The sequence below is a fragment of the Pteropus alecto genome, unplaced genomic scaffold (assembly GCF_000325575.1).
Source record: "Pteropus alecto unplaced genomic scaffold, ASM32557v1 scaffold311, whole genome shotgun sequence".
In the NCBI taxonomy this organism is placed as follows: domain Eukaryota; kingdom Metazoa; phylum Chordata; class Mammalia; order Chiroptera; family Pteropodidae; genus Pteropus; species Pteropus alecto.
Genome location: NW_006431916.1, coordinates 2,862,228 through 2,865,557, shown reverse-complemented (window position 1 = coordinate 2,865,557; position 3,330 = coordinate 2,862,228). Strand labels below are relative to the sequence as shown.

At 47.3% G+C, this 3,330-nt stretch overlaps 1 long non-coding RNA gene across 1 annotated transcript in view; it reads right to left on the bottom strand.

Moving 5' to 3' along the window:
• Positions 1-418: 418 nt before the first annotated feature.
• The window catches only part of LOC112473190, a 3,761-nt gene continuing 849 nt past the window's right edge, over positions 419-3,330 (bottom strand). The window contains exon 2 of the long non-coding RNA XR_003043950.1: positions 419-3,053. This is a non-coding gene — a long non-coding RNA (uncharacterized LOC112473190). The remainder of the gene's footprint in view (positions 3,054-3,330) is intronic.

The window sequence follows — 3,330 nt, the reverse complement described above, 5'->3', positions numbered from 1 at the left end:
GTGATCTCTGGCTTCCCTCCCCTTCCTGTTGCCCCAGCCTGGCACGCGTGCGGGCAAACACGCGTGCACAACAACCGGCCTGGAATGTGCTGTTTCTGGGCACTCAGACTGCAGGGAGCCGGCTGCAGCCCTGGAGAGATGACAAACATCTCTTCTATCCTGGACTTTATTTTTCTCACGGTCTCTGAAAGGGCTGCGATCAGGTGATATGTGTGGGACTGCTCTCAGTACAGGTGCGGAGCAGGTACCGAGGGGAGGAGAAAATCCGCCCAGTGTGTACTTACTCAAGGCTCTTTCAATAGCCCTCCCAGGATAGCTCTTGGCAGGGCAGCTACCATGTCTCTGGCAGGCTGCAGGGAATCTGAGTGTGAGAAAGTCAGTCAAGCGGAGGAAAAGGGGGGGAAAAAAAAACTTCAAGTCCTCAGGCAAAATACCTTTATTCTTCTGCTCTCGCTCTCTCTCCCTTCTGTAGCTTTAAACCAAATCCACAAACCATTCCAATACCTTGGGACAAAGGGGAATCTCACCAGAGATGCATTATTTGTTTTATGGTTTAAAGCAAACAGGTGAAGCAATAAGACAGCAAAAATCACCCTTCTTGAAGGCAGAAAGAGGGGAGGAGAAAACACAGCAGCCTCTGGTTGTACTTACTGGGCATGATACAGTGGCAAAGATGCCTTGTGTCTTGCTGGTCTTATAGTGGGATCAAAGTGACCACTGATGAACAGGGTTCAATTTTCTCCTTGCTTAGGAAAGGGGGGAAGGGAGGAAGATGACTGAAAAATAAAGGCTATCTCTATCTAAAAGGAGCCTTCCAAATCCAAAAGTCTTTTCTGCAGTTTAGGAGCTTAGTTCCCCATTTGAGAAGGGGTGGAGAGAGTGTCAACTTGGTGCTATTTTCACTGCCCAGGATAAGGATACTGAAAAGTGGTCTGTGAGCACATTTGCAAAGCAGCTTTCTTCTTAAATGGTTAGGGTAGAGGGGTGGAGACTTTCTGAGTTGCCTTGTGTGGCCCAGACACAAATTCATGGCAAATTTTTCGTTACCTGACCAACCCCTCTGCCGATCTAAAAATGTGTGTGTGTGTGTGCGTGCGCGCGCGCTTGTGTAATCTATTTGCTCATTCTACCAGTCTAAGCACTCCTAAAGTGGCCATAAACCAGTTGCTGATCAACTATCTGACTGAGGAGGCTGCTATAGGCACTGCAGTGACACCATAACTTGACTATATTCAACATTCTCCACGAACCTTCAGGGTGCCAAATCCTAAGCAGATGACAGAGTCAGACAATAAAGGCTCTTAGGCTAGAAGGCTGAGGAGGTGGCACACCCAGCTAATTAATTAGAGCCCAAGAGCAGACAGCAGTCAAGGTCATAGCAGAGCTTATTGGAAGAAATCACTGGTTCTCATAGATCTGGGGGGAACCTGGAAAGAGTTAACAGACTTCCCTGGGAAGAGTTTAGTTCCTTGGAAGAATCTAGGTCAGAGTATTTAGGCAGTTTTTAAAAAGTCAGATGCTAAGCAGAAGCATTTTAAGAAGCTTGCAAAGTCTACATGTCAAAAAGGAGGGTAACTTCATAGGCTCATCACCTTTTACCAAGAGGATTTCAAAGACACAGGACAACTCCACTTTTTTCAATACCAACAGACAATTTTCTGTCATCACCACTTTTCCATCTGTTTAAAATAAAGAAAAGTCCTACCCTATTGGCCTAGGATGCAGGTCAACAAAGGAGGCATTGTTCATCATTTCTTCAGAATGTGATAGGGCACAGCCCATTCTAGTGTGTTAAGAAAACACACACACACACACACACATCCAGAGAGCAGCCTGAGGGGCAAGAGTGAGTAAACCAAGCCTGCAATGAAGTAAAGGTTTGGCTACAGACTTGAGGGCTGTCCTGGAAGGTGGAAATGAGGTTTGGAAGGTAAATATGGTCAGTCACAATAATTCCTTAGTTAAACTCCAAGTCGCCGGGGGAACATTGAATTTAAGGGTAGGCAAGTTTCTGCTGAACTTGGATCACTGGATAGTGTGTAGTCAACATCCACGTGAACTGGTTCCGGGCAGGTGCTTCCGGGTATCAGCCTACACCTGTCACTTAGGAACCTCCTTTACTGGCTTGAATCTAATTGAGCTCTCTGTCTCCAAACACTACAACCCACTCCCCACACTTTTGCCAGAGCCATCTTTCTATAGGAGAACCCTAATGTCCCTTCTCTATTCAAGAGCATTTCATAGCTCTCCATTGTCTAAAGATAAGTCCGAAGTCCTTTAGCAAAACATCTAAGGGTCTTATGACATGGCCTCAAGCCTCCTCCTTCAATCCCTTCTTATATTCCTGCCAGTCATACACCCTGTGCTCCAGATCATGTTCCCTGAATAAGGACCTCAAGTTCCAGAGTCTTAGCCTTTAGCTATGGGTACTTCCATCCTCCCCAATCCTATGGCTCACCATATTTCCAATGCCCCAATCCTACTTATTTTTTTAAGATACAAAACACAGGCCACTTCCTCCAGTAAGTTTTCCAGGATACTCCAATTTATGAGTAATTTATATATCCTAAACCTCCTCAGCATTTTACTTCTATCTAGACACATAACTGTCTCTATTGAACCTAGGACCTACCAGATGAACACACCAGGAAACACACAACAGCTGCACTCATGCCTATAGTATCTCTGGGCTGTGGGTTTCCTAAGGGCAATAACTATTGTATTCATCCCTGTATCCCTCAAGTAGACCAATACTGTTGCCCATACAGGTGAGCTTTAGAGTTTCTTTTCGGTTCTCCTTACTTTTCAGGCTATCATCTAAGCCCGAAAAAGAATGGAATAATAGAGGAATGCCTAGTCATCAATCAGGAAACCAGGGTCTGTCCGCCTCCACAGTCGACTGGAAACTCCTTGCAGACTGCCTCTATCTCTTCTCGTGGTAATCCCGGGGTTTAACCCAGTGTCTGGCACAGAGAAGGCGTTTTATAATGAAAGTTAAGAGAGCTCAAGGTCGTCCAGAGTCAGGAACCGCTGAATTTCATCTGGGACGAGATCTGGTGAAATCATTTACAACATTATCTCAGTGGGGAGCGCGCAGGAAGGAAGGAATGAAGTGACTGAGAAATGTGTGCCAGGCCTCCGGGCGATCTCCAAGCCTGGGGAAGGGCTGGGAGGGCGGGGGACGACATCAAAGACGCTCGGCCCCTGGACTGCCCCGAGCCGCCCTGAGCTCCCAAGCGGCGGGAGGGGTGGAAGAAGTGGGGGTGCAGAGGTGGACGACCCGGGCGAGCCGGCTAGAGGGAGGGAGAGCGGCGGCAGTAGCGGCTGGTC